Here is a 13,554-nt window from a genome sequence, read left to right on the forward strand (position 1 = left end):
GCCGCTGCCAAAGAAGTGCTCCAGCGAAGGCACGTCCCACCATGAATGAATACTTATGGTTTATGTCCTCCTCGTACCCAGGTTCATGTAACTCGGCATGTCATCCAAGAAAGGAACTGATGCAGGAAGGCAATGTACGCAGCTCTCACTTGCTATAGCTACAAAGTTTTTGTAAACGACCTATCTTATATTAATAAAGCAGGAGTAAAGCCCAGACAAGCAGGATACAAGGGGCGATAAGGCCCGTAAGGAAGAAAAAAACTTCTCATTCTGGTCTCTTGTCTTCAAGCTTGGCCCTCGGCAATTACGTGGACAGCTCGTTATGTTGACACCACCTCTTGTTCCCCCATTCCACTTGCTAGAGCTACAAAGTTCATTTTAGTGGTGTCATCTCGTTGGCTACAGCTGAACAATGTACAGTACCAATAGTCAGCTCTACCAAGCAAAATGGGTTAGTTTGTCCCGTTGAACAGCTTTTAAGCACATAAACAACTGAATTCCATGCTTGCAAATGCAGCAAGAGTATTCCTTTGTTGTCAGGGCAGTTTGACGGGCCGTAGATTCTCTTCGGTTTGACCCATCACGTGAAAGGATGACATGCACGAATAATTCCTCCCCCACCAAGGCTTCAAAAGATTCACAGGTAGTATTCCACAGTAGCAGATGAAGAGGAGCAGATAGAGCGCAGGGCGTGTTTGGTTCTTTGCTCGCTTAGTTTTATCGAGCGAGCCTAGCTTTGCTTTTGACAGAAACCTAATTTGGTTTGATCAGGCTGTCAAAGAAAAAGTTAGAAACACTAGCACCGAGGTAGCTAGAGCACGAGTTAAGGTAGTATTTAGTTGAAGAGTGAGTGAAACGATGATTTTATTTATATATTTAAAGATATAATGATTTTATTTATATATAGATATTTGTTTAGTAGGTGAAATGTAATGAGTTTATTTTAGTATCTCGGACTCATCGTCAGTGTCACGTTCGAAGTTTCACGACTACGTTCTACTATTTTTTAGAACGGTTCAATCTCAAATCTTTAAAAAATATTTTCTAATTCTAAAGCTTTACATCTCATTGATCTTCATTTAAATAGCTCAAAAATAAAATAAATTCGCTCCGTCCCATCTGATAATACGAACCAAACGCTACTAAAAATCCGATTTCTTGCTCGGCCACACAACACAAGTGACGACAAAGGATCAAAATGCATCCTCAGTCTCCTCTTTCTCCTTTATTTCTTCCTCTTCTTTCTCTTTTTTTTTATTTCTCTCACTCATCTATGGTAAAAACTTATTGGGGGACCTCATGGCTCCATTGCTGCAAAACGGTATTGGGGCTAGATCCTCGCCTAGCAGTATGAAAAATGTGCACCCTCTAGCAGTTGAAGACTTGAAAAAGCGAGGCCATGAGGGGGACAAACAAGAGCAGAGACCGAAGAATATGGGCTTGCCGTGGCCCTTTTTTGACCTATGAGGTCCCTCGATCTTCGCGCACCTAGATCGCATCATCCAGATCTAGTGTTGCCAAGACGATGTCAATCAAGTGTAGAGTGCGTGGCTGCGTGCTCACATCACCATGCCGTGCTAGCTTGTGTTCGGGCCATGGCAGAGAATCTTGGCAAAAAGTTGGGCATGCTCCCTGACCAGGGGTGTATGATTATCTCAAAATCTTTTCTTAAGCAAAATTGCGGTTTTCTTATTCACGCATCTGTGAAATAATGCAGCTGTACAAATGTTTTATCGCTGCCCTGTGGACAGGGGCGGAGCGGGGATTAGATGACTGGGGTCGATACGAGACAATTTTAAATTGGTTCTAGAACGGTAAAAATATAATTTTTTTATACTATTTAATATATATTTTATTTTTTAGAAAAACATAATACATGTGTTGCAATAAATCTCCGTTCCATAATCGGTCTAAAACATCTTTTTTCTTATTTATACATACATTCGATCATAGTAACAAATGTAGATATTTTCTATAATAAATGATGATGTATATCCATTCAACATCTTAATATTGTTTTTCGAGTTGATATTGGCCTACATAGAAGTTGCTAAAAAAATCTATACAAAAAAAAAACTAGAGTTCAAATCAATAAAGACTAGAGCAATATAACATAAATTATAGTCATTAAGAACAAACATTTTAAAATTGATAAAATTTGGTAAGAAAAAAAACACTTCGTTACATACATTCACAATAACCATGTATAGTATATTATACTTGGTGACATCTAATATCTAAAATATGTTTAAAAAAGATATAATATTCAAAACATATATAGTAGATAAACGAGTTTGGATACCAATTAGCTCTTAAGTTATTTACTTTTTATATACTGCTAATTATATATATATATATACACACATATACATAAGCATAGGGGGGATGGCGGTCGCCCCCATCTTCGCTCCTACCTAAAGCTGTTCAAATGGACCGTGTCTACTGAGTCGGTCCGAGGCCCGCCATTGTAGGTAAGACCCAAATACGGCACAGTATGAGGCCACGGGTCATATCTGGGCTGAGCATGCGGCACGACGTGCCGGCACGGTCCTGCTTGGTCTGGCTGGGCCCAGTCGTCACGGACACGGCCAGCCTAGGCCAGTACGAGGATGGCACAATCAGGCATGGCACGGCTGGGTCCGGCTAGGCACGGCCAGGCCGGCCAAGCACGACACGGTAGCGGCCTAGCTCGGTCGCTCGGGTTGAATGGCTCGGCTCGACTGCACGGTTAATGGGTGGTCCGGTCGAGCACGTGGGGGCACGACCGGGTTAACGGGTAGAAGGCATCGTCCGACCCGTTTAACCTATTTATTTTGAATTTTGTGACTGTTTGGGCTCTAAAAAAATCCTTTTTTTTTGGCAAAATCTCCATTTTTTACCTTTAAATATAGAACCACTACACACTTCCATTTCACACCAGCAACAACATTTGTTCCATTATTTCCTTCTCATATTCTTGTCTCAAAGTTCGTAAGAATTTATGATAATTTGGCAAAATTATTTTGAGCTGTTGCTAAAAATCCAATAAATTTCAACACCCTCAACCTATTGTCTTGAAGAAATCTTGGTGATTTTTTGCATTGTTATTCTTTCTTGTTTTTCCCATTCTTTGTTTGTTATTTGATTATTTCTAGCTCCAAATATTTGAATTTTTTTAGTGCCATTCGACATTAAGTCATTAACCATGGATGCTGGTGGTCATGATCATGATAATACATCAATCGATCATTATTTTTTCTTCAAGGACTCGAAGGGGACTACGACCCCTTTGATAGCAGTGTTGCAGGTGACGCATCCGAGTACCCAATGGTGAACCTCTAGCAGCATCTCCATCGTCAGGCTCTACAAATGCACACACGTTAGCAAACACTCGCTCTAAAAGATCAGGAGCTGCTACTTTCGAGGTTTGGCAAGACTTTGAAAGTATCCACATAGATAAAAATAGGGTAAGTATCAGGTATTCTAGATGTTATATTTGCAAAAATAAATTATCTGCAAAGTCTTCAGATGGAACGAGACACTTAATAAAACACGCCAGAACTTGCAAGCGAAAGAGTGGAGCAGCTATGAAGCAGACGGTGCTGCAGTATAACCTCGATGACTCTCTTCGTCATTAGGAGCATGACTCCGCCAATGCTCGAAAAGAGCTATGCCACTTCATTGCAAGAGCGGATCTACCACTAAACATCAGTGAGTCTGCTGCATTTGAAGATTACATTAAGCAAGCTTATAATCTTAAATTCACGCATGTTTTTAGATAGACAACAACTAGAGATATGATAAAAATACTACAATACGTGTTGTAACAAGCTTAAAGAAATATTATAAACATGTACATTTGGACTAAAAATAAAAAAATTTCTATCATTTTAGATAATACCGGTGCAAACTCTAGAGCAATGAATATTCTTACTCTGTTGTTTAGTACATATGCCCAATCTTTCTTGTTAAATCAACATTATGCTTGTCATATTATCAATTTGATAGTAAAATCTGGTTTAAATAGGTTGTCACAATACCTAGATGATTTTCGTACTGCAATAAATTTTGTGATATAAGTAGTATTGTGTTGCAATGAGTGTGTGTCCATATAAGTTTGTTGTGGACATGCTGGTAAGATGGAATTCTACTTTCTTGATTAAAAAATATTATACCATATAAAAGCACTTTTGGTGTGTTTATTCATACACACTACCATTAGCATGGGGTCAAACTTTACTCACGAAAGCGTATTGGTATGTTACCGAAAGGATAATATAGTTTTTTCAATTTTTTTATGATTCAGCTGTGAATTTATCATTAGTTTATTATCCAACATCTTGTTTAGTGGTGCATAATATTGTTGAAATTGCTACTTATTTAAACAACTATAAAAATGACAATCTTCTAAGAGATTGTGTAGTTCCTATGAAATTAGAATTCTTAAAGTATTGGAAAGAAATTCCTTTGTTATATATTTTTGTCTTTATTTTAGAACCTAGAGCTAAAATTGTAGGTTTATGTAGAGTTCTCACAATTCTAGGTAATACTCTTGGCCATAATTATTCTACTTATTATACTAATGCTTGTTCTAAGTTATTCGATGTTTATAGTAAATATAAAATAAAGTATGGTGGAGTTCGCCTGCAACAACATCCACTAGCACCCACAACAAGTAAGAAGACGACAATGCGGGAAATAATATTTGGTGGAGATTCTCCATCAAGAAGTTCAAGCTTTTCGTCATGATCGTCTACTAGCATCAGAATTCCAGCATTCGCAGGGGAGCTAATAACCTTCATCGATAACAACGTTATCAGCCATGAATAAGAAAATTTTAACATACTACAGTGGTGGTATGAGCACGAGATAAATATCTAGTGCTTTCACTGTTAGCACGAGATTTGTTAACGGTCCCTATATCTGCAATCTCTTTGGAGGCTGCCTTCAGTTAGAGTCATTCAATTCAGTTTTTCATCAGTTTTCTTTACGTGTATGCGTGGCATCATCGGCTTATGGGATGGCACGAGTTACAAGGGTCATGGCGCGCATATCAGCCTCAATGCCCACTACTTGTGTTGTCTATTTAATCATTGAATCAATAAGAAAATCGTTCCAGCTTCCACAGAACAAAATCGAGCTGAGAACTAAGTTTTGTAACTGAAGAAGTTCAGCTACTGTAGCCCATAATTTTGGAAAGTTCGTCAGATAGCTGAGACCACCAATCGGGTGAGTGATCGGTGAGCGATTCAAGTTCATGATCGCCAATAGTTGGCATGAGTTGCTGGCATCATGTCAATTCCCTTGGAGTCACCCTCAAGCTGCTCCGCACGCACACCTTCTCAATCTCCTCCTTGTCACGACAATGTCATGCATCAGGCGCGTTAGGAGAACCAGACAAGAGGGTAGGCATCGGTGCAACATGTAGTGAGGGAGGCAACTGGCACTGTGGTGTACTAGATGCTTACGAGTACCAACTACTTGGAGTGGTCCTTGGTGATGATGGTGAACGTCCAGGCCCAAGGGCTCTGGGAGGTGGTCGATCTCGGCGATGGTGATTACTGAGAAGAATTGTTGGCGCTCTCAACAATCCTCCGTGTTGTGTCGTGGGAGATGTTGCCAACCCTGGCGGCCAAGAAGACGGTGAGGGAGGCCTGGGAGGCGTTGAAGACCATCCACATGGGAGTTCAGCGCGTGCGGGAGGTGAACGCACAGAAGCTTTAACAAGAGTTCAGTGAAATCGCGTTCAAGCAAGGCGAGTCTGTCGACATGTTATTCATGCGCATCACCGGATTATCCAATAACCTGTGCGTGCTCGACGACAACATCATCGACGGTGAAATTGTGAGAAAGTTCTTGCAGGTGGTCCCGAATTGATTGACTCAAGTGGCGATCTCCATCGAGACGCTGATGGACCTTGATGCGCTCTCGGTGGAGGAAGTCACTGGTTATCTCTAGGCTGTCAAAGAATAGTACCAACTCCGGGGAAATGGCAGTGGCAAAGGCAAACAACTGCTCCTCATAGAGGAGTGGCTTGCGTGCATGAAACAACGTGAACAAGGTGCTGATCAAGGAAGCTTCACCGGTGACGCGCACGGTAAGCGACACGATTGAGGGCGTGGGCGGTCCAGCGGGACACGTAGTTCCAAAGGAGGGACCAGCCGTGCTATGGCTACTGATAAATACCGAAGCTATGGAAAATATGGCCATTAGGCTAAATAGTGTCACAGTAAGTCGAAGAATCACGAGTAGGCGCACACAACTCAAGCTGAAGAAGAAGATGAGCACTCGCTGCTAATGGCTTCGGCCAAGTTGGATGTGTCTGCTGTAGACTCGGCATAGAGGGGAGGTGAGCCGGTCCACCTTGATGAAGCCAAAGTATTCGCTCAGCTGGGGCGATATGAAGAACACGATCACAACAAGTGGGTGTTGGACACGGCAACAACAAACCACATGACTGGCTCTCGGCGTGCCTTTTCTGAACTCGACACGGGAGTGCATGGAAATGTGCAGTTTAAGGATGGATTGATAGTCGACATCCAGGGAAGAGGTGTGATCCTATTTTCCTGCAAGAACGGCGAACACCGTACGCTCTTTGACATATACTACATCCCGAGGCTAACTACAAACATAGTTAGTCTCAACCAGCTTGATGAGATCGGGTGCCAACTTGTGATCGAGGATGCTGTACTGCGAATTTGAGATGAACATCGTTGGCTCCTTGCAAAGCTGAAAAGATCGTAATACAGATTTCAATGTACTTGATGTCTCCTAGAGGGGGTGAATAATTTTGAAAGTTCGTCAGATAGCTAAAACCACCAACGTGAGCAATTCGACTCTGTGATCGCCAACAAAGATATGTTATGCATCCAAAGGGCATCTGGAGTTATATTTCCCATAGACTAGGAGCATCTCCGATCCCTCCTTGACCAACTCCTACCCAAAACAACGTGGTCAAGATGTTGACATAGTGACATTCGTAGCTACAACTAGTACTACATGTCAACTAGAATGATATAGATGTTATTGGTAGAGCACATGATGTGCTCCACGTGGTTTAAGAAGTCTAGGTGTTTTATAATATCAATTAGCCAGTTCAAGTGGCAATTGCTCTCTAACTCAGATGATTGAGAATGGTATGTGATAGGTTCAGTGATGCAACTCCACGTGGACTTGTGGATGCATGGCTTATCTCAGCCATCCATAAGTTCATGTGATGTAATCACATTCGTTGATTCTCTCACCCACCTCATGATTTTTTCACCTACCTCTTTAGCATGAATCTCATCGTAAATGAACGGTCCTAATAAGCCATGCGTGAGCAAGGGCTAGTGAAAATTTTTCTTTCGTGATAGGTGCGATGGATTACATAGTCCACTATTAAACCATGCCTGGATAATATATAGTTGTATGTTTCAATGCAAGAGATATAGCGGATACTAACAAAATTGAATTCTTAGTTAACAAGAGATCGAGTGGACATTATTTTCGCCGTCGGAGGCACGCCCTACACCGAAGACTAGGCAAGGTTAGGGACATTACCTTCGGCGGCTACATCGAGATGGCGTATGATTAGGCTTTTTCCCCTCCGGTGATGACATTGGTTATGACTAGGTCTTCACCGGCAAGTTTGTGAGGTTAGTGTATCTCCACCTCTCTGTGAAGGGGTGGAAGATTTTCGTCATCCCCCTCAGTGGGGTTTGGTCCCTTGTTGTTGGCATTGTGCATGCAACGATGGATGTATCTTTAGGCTACTTCCTAGTATTTTATGCAGGTGGTGGTGCAGATCTCTATCTTCCTCGGCCTACACTCCGTTAGGAAGACGGTCGATGGTCTACCTACACTCCGGCTTGATGAGTTCCAATTGAAGTCCCAAGGCGTTAGCTCTTGGGGCAAATCCAAAGCTTCAAGTCTCTTGTTGGTCCAGGTGGGAGGATTCGACTCCGGTTTCAGCGTTCGCGAGCAGTGGAGGCTACCGGAGAGGACGACGACAACATCAAGGACCTGGTTGTGCTTTTTCTATATTTTCTCTTTCTAGGTCCATTTTGTAAAACTGAGATGTATTGTGCTAAGTTTATAATATAATTCCATCCCTTCGAAACAAGAAAATTCAAAAAATCTTGTGAGGAAACCTTTGCTATTTAGGCTGAGATGACCATATATGCTGTTTAGTTTGTCTATTTATGTTGGAACTCTAGAGCCAGTAGCCCCAGCCCCAGGTTGTCTATTTAGGATAGGAGCACATGCAATGATGCAGTGGTTTGCATGTAAAGCTTCCTCAATCGATCAGGGCTATTGGGAAAAGAACATTTATTTATGCACATCTATCTATGTACATACAAACTATTTTGCGCTCAATTTTGCCTTGTCACCGAACAGAGACATGCCGCTCGTCCATCCAATTTAAGGCTCTAGCTGCTCAATTTTGCCATGTCCGCATCGAAATACTATTCACGTAGAAAGTGTTAGTTTTGATCTCGGCTTGATCGGTAGCAAAACCGTTTTTTTAGTTTCGGTCCTGTTCATCTAGCGCCGTATAAAAGAGAAACCAGCAGTCTAATGACGTCCGTAACTTTAGGCTTGTGTAACCCTAAGATTCCCTATCGATCTTGGCACTCTGGGTGGTCTAAGGCCGCTGTCCGTCGCGATCTGCTGCGATACCGATTCAGAGCCTGTTTATTTGGCTTTTGTTTTTAAGTTTTTTTTAAAAAGCTATGTTTTTAATTTATCTGAAAAGTTATTTTTTAAATAAGTCGTTGGTTTTTATAGTAATTTTTTTTTATTTCCTAGCATACAGCTTTTCAGAAAAAATGTCTTTTAGCAAACTTCTCAGATTCAGTTCATTTACATAGAAACGGAATACTAGCTTCTCCAAAATAACATCTCGTTTATTCTGTTTTCTGACTTTTTACAGCAACAAAAACAAAACTAAAAAGTAGAACTAATGGCTTCTCTTAATCAAGATTAATCTACCTCACACCAACTAATAAGACCCTCGTACCCTGTCGTGGCTCTTCATCAACCGTCAAGACTAAACCTAATGGCTTCTCTTAATCAAGATTAATCTACATCCGCTACTTACTCCGCTACTTAATGTTGATCAGTGTTTAGTGTATTAGGTTAATAGATCAGTGGCTACTTAGGCGATTAAAATTACTAACAGAAAGTGCTTAATTTGCTACAGCACTACCAGTGGCGATCGACGTGAGCGCGTTGCTTGCTGCTACAATAATCCAGCTCCGTGTACATTTTGGTGCCACCCGACACGCAAAATTGTGTGTCACGTCGTGTAACAACAACTCTGTGAGATAAAGGCGATCAATCCTGAAATGCTTAATAAGTTACTTTTGGAGTAAACGAAAGAATAAAACTCTGCCAGAGGATGACTCGAAGCTTCTTGTATCCATATCTCTCTCTTTTTTTTAATCTCATTATCTGCATGCAGTTAGCTACTTTATTTGCTCTTCTGGCCTTTGGAGTTGCATGCAGTACACGGCCTCGATGTGGAAGAAGACCGAGAGCTGTCTGGGAGAAAGCAAGGAAGAATTACGGCCGAGTAGAAACGCGTTCGCTTGCCGCGAGGCGGTTCGGCGTTGCTGTGCGTGCTCTCAGCTCTGCTCGTGGGAAAGCAAGGAATTTTTAGCGGCTGGAGCTTGAGGAGAGCGAGGAAGGAAGGGCGGACGGAGGAGGGAGACAAGGGTCACATGCCATCTGCCTGCCTGCTGCCTCGGGTGGCGGTGGGGGTGGGGGTTGGGGTGGCCCCTCACTTGCAATTCTGCTGACCTGCATGTCCCAGGCAGGAATTTTTTTATTTTTTAATATTTATAAAAATACAAGATAATTTTAAAATATTGTATATCTAGGTTACTGTCGTCGTTGTAATAGATGACACCTTGTGGGTCCTACGGCACAACGAATTAGAAATTAAATATACTGGCCGACATGACCAGTGGCGAAGCTAGAGGAAAATGAAGGGGGTGCACCACTTCATAGGCTTAGCCTGTTAGCTGGCTGTTGGGCTTGCCATGCTGGATGGTTGGGTCTGTGGGTGCATGATTTTGGGTCATAGGTGCATGTATGGTGAAAATGGGATAGAAACAACTGAATTTTTATTTTGACGTGGGTGCATCTGCACCCACACGGGTCAACTTGGCTTCGCCCCTGGACGTGACGTCAACATACCGCTCAACCAACGAACGACACGTTGGCCAATGTATTTAATTTCTAACCCGTTGCGTTGTGGATCTCATAAGATATCACCTGTTGGATGGACGATATTTTTATGTCGCTCATCCAACGGGCGACGGTAGTTTAGGTTTGCAATATTTTTAAATGATAATGTATTTTAATAAATATTGAAAAATAAAAATATATAAATTAAAAAAGTTCTCCAAGGCAGTCCGCTCCAGATGATCCATTGAGCTGCAGACCGGTAACTAGGGCAATAACCATTGGGCTAGATGAGCTACGATATCGGGCTGGACTTGCTACGACTCCGTCAAGTGCTGCGAAGTTGGGTTGGATGTAGAATCAAACATCGGGGTTAGCCCAACCAGGCCCTGTTTGGCGGAAGGGAAAATTTAACGTATGCACGCTAATACCTAGTTTATCATAACTGTTTATTTATATCGAAAAGATATATTGAAAAAAATATAAAATAGGTAAAGAGAATGAATAGATAGATGAATCTTATGTAAAAAGGAGGAACGACTGAGATAAGATATTAGATCACAAGCCCATGCGATTTTGTATTCCCCACTGTTTGGCTACATATTCACATTGGAGGCCACAGAGATTCGGGCCCAGCTTCTTAATATCTTTTGACACTGCACCACTAATCGGCCGGCCTACAAATCCGACAGCATCACGAGCCCGATTGTAACACCTTACTTTACAACTCAGTCTATTTATATAAAAATAGGATAATTTAGCAGCATTTCCTCTATAAAGAGGTATAACTGATCAAAAGAGAAATCTCAGGCAGACAGAATCAGATATAACCAGCATATATAGAGTTCGCCACGACGCTACCAGCGTCGTACCACAACATAAACAAAAGCAAACGACAGACCATCAGACACACTATTTATATACACCGGTTGAGCTATCGACATCGTGATAAGTTAGTGTGTGCAGCTACCGAGATCCATCCCCAAAATGCACGTCAACATCTAAACATACCTGTAAAGAAAACACGGGTGAGATTCGAAAATCTCAGCAAGTGAAAGGTACTTTAACAAAAAGCTATTTAGCCACAGTTGAATGTGCTAACAATTCTAAATAGAAACTAGTAATGAAACAGACCGCCAACACTAGGAGAAACAGTTATGACTAAGCAAGTTCAACGATAACATTAAACATTTTAACATTCGATTGGTATAAGCCTTCAGAGCCGCATATATATCTATATACACGCTAACTAAAGAAAATAAGATTTGATATGAATAATTCATTGAATTTCACAAGAAGACATAACCATGCACATGACATGCTCTTCTCACCCTTACCCCTCCTCGGGTAACGTAAGGGTGTGCACCGTACCCCTCCTCGGGTGACATACGGTACTGTACCGGTACGGTCGCGGCCAGAAGACGACGACAAACTTCCAATGCATGAGATATATATGTATGACGTGCTTCAAGCATAACCAACATAACTTCCGGAATATGCTTGAGACTTCAAAAAAAAACATTGTATACAACACTAATGAACAACTGCAGAATGGCATATCGTGCCTACTGCACTTCATAAATCAATCATCGAGTAAACTTCTGGAAACGTAAATAACATAGTACTCAGCCCAGAATCAGTCATTCAGATTAGATGAATGCACTGTAATTAAAGAATGTAGGCAACCCAATATTAGGTTAAAGCATAGTCATACAATACATTCACTTGCCTTTACCGACGATGAAGAAAATTCGATCAAGAACGTCCGGAAATAATACCACCTGTACAGGCATACTATTAGAACTAAAACACATTTAAAACACATAAAATATGAAGCGTCAATCCTACGCCTGAAAACGTCGCGTCTACGCCGATATTCCGGACAACTGAATAGAGAACTGTATCACATGAAATGATACACTATTTCCAATTCAGAGTCGAACTAAAATTCTCATTACTTAGACTTCGCTTCGATGAACGAAAAGAATACTTCGACTCGGATGTCTTATCTTCGAATCAATAACGATTATCGAAGCGAATCAGACTATTGATCACATGAAATGATACGATACGAATTAACTTATTTGATTTAATCAAACCACAAACGTCTAGAAAATTACCGAAAAATCCCCTTCGAAAGATTGACGACGAATCCGACGAAATTCTGAAATTTCCAACTTTTCCTTTTTTTTTCTTCTTTTTTTTCCTTTTCTTCTCTTTTTCCTTTTTTTTTTTCCTTCTTTTCTTTTCTTCTCTTTCTTCCTTCTTCTTCCTGGCTTCCTTCTCCCGTGCCGCTTGCTTGCTTCGGCCGGCTGGCTGCTTCGGCGGAACCCAGAGAGAGAGAGGGAGAGGAGTAGCCGGGGGCGGCGGCCTGCGGCGCGCAGCAACCGGCGACGCGGCTCGGCAAAACACGGCGCGTGCACAGCGGCGGCGCCCGGCGGGAGCTGCGGCGGCGGGAGCTGCGGCGGCGCCCGGCGGCAGGGCTCGGCGGCGACCGACGGCTCGACGCAGCGGCGGCCGGCGGTGGCGTGCTGGCGCAAGCAAGCAGCGGCGGCCGGCGGTGGCGTGCTGGCGCAAGCAAGCAGCGGCGCCGCGGCAGGAGCAGCACAGCGGCGGCAAAGCAACAGGAGAGAGAGAGAGTTCGCGCGAGAGAGAGAGAAACACACGGCGTGAAGAATCTGGATGGATCGGGTTGAGGACCGATCCATCCAGTACTAATCCTTTTTTTTATTTTTATTTTTTCAAAACAACGAACGGTCTAAATTTATTGGGCTCGCTACGAGTCTCAAAGTTTTCGGAACGGACATATGAATAGCAAAATGGGTTCGTCTCGACGAGATGAGCGCAACCACGGTCTCCGATCGTCCATCCGAGCAACGGATAAAAAAGTCAAAAACTGGTCAACTCTCTCCTTTTTTTTCCCAAGAAATTCAGTATTACATTCTCCCCCCTTAAAAGAATTCGTCCCCGAATTCTGCCGCTTCCATGGCAACTATGAAACAGAGGTATAAATATTTCAGAACTTATAACTCACTAGTCTCAAAGAGCTCAGGATACTCCTTGCGTATTTGTTCTTCGAGTTCCCAAGTTGCTTCTCGTTCTGTTTGATTTGTCCAAAAGACTCTCACAAACTTGATAGTCATTCTCCTCATAACTCGCTCTGAGGAATCCAGAATACGTACCGGGTGACATTTTACGGTGAGATCTTTTTCTATCATGATTGATTCAACATCAATTTTATACTCAGGGTCTCTCAGATATTTTCTTAGCATAGAAACATGGAAGACATTATGTACTCCACTCATTGAGTCTGGTAACTCAAGATGGTACGCCAAACTGCCTACTCGGGCTGTGATTAGAAATGGACCAATATACCTTGGGTTAAGCTTTCCCGAAATACCAAAA

At 42.2% G+C, this 13,554-nt stretch overlaps 1 long non-coding RNA gene across 1 annotated transcript; it reads right to left on the reverse strand.

Moving 5' to 3' along the window:
* Positions 1 to 10,955: 10,955 nt before the first annotated feature.
* On the reverse strand, positions 10,956 to 12,696 carry LOC133905153 (uncharacterized). The gene is made up of 2 exons (XR_009907572.1): positions 12,270 to 12,696; positions 10,956 to 11,160 (listed from the first exon to the last, which is right to left on the reverse strand). It is a non-coding gene; the product is annotated as an uncharacterized LOC133905153 (long non-coding RNA).
* Between the last annotated feature and the right edge of the window lie 858 nt (positions 12,697 to 13,554).

The sequence above is a fragment of the Phragmites australis genome, chromosome 22 (assembly GCF_958298935.1).
Source record: "Phragmites australis chromosome 22, lpPhrAust1.1, whole genome shotgun sequence".
NCBI lineage: Eukaryota > Viridiplantae > Streptophyta > Magnoliopsida > Poales > Poaceae > Phragmites > Phragmites australis.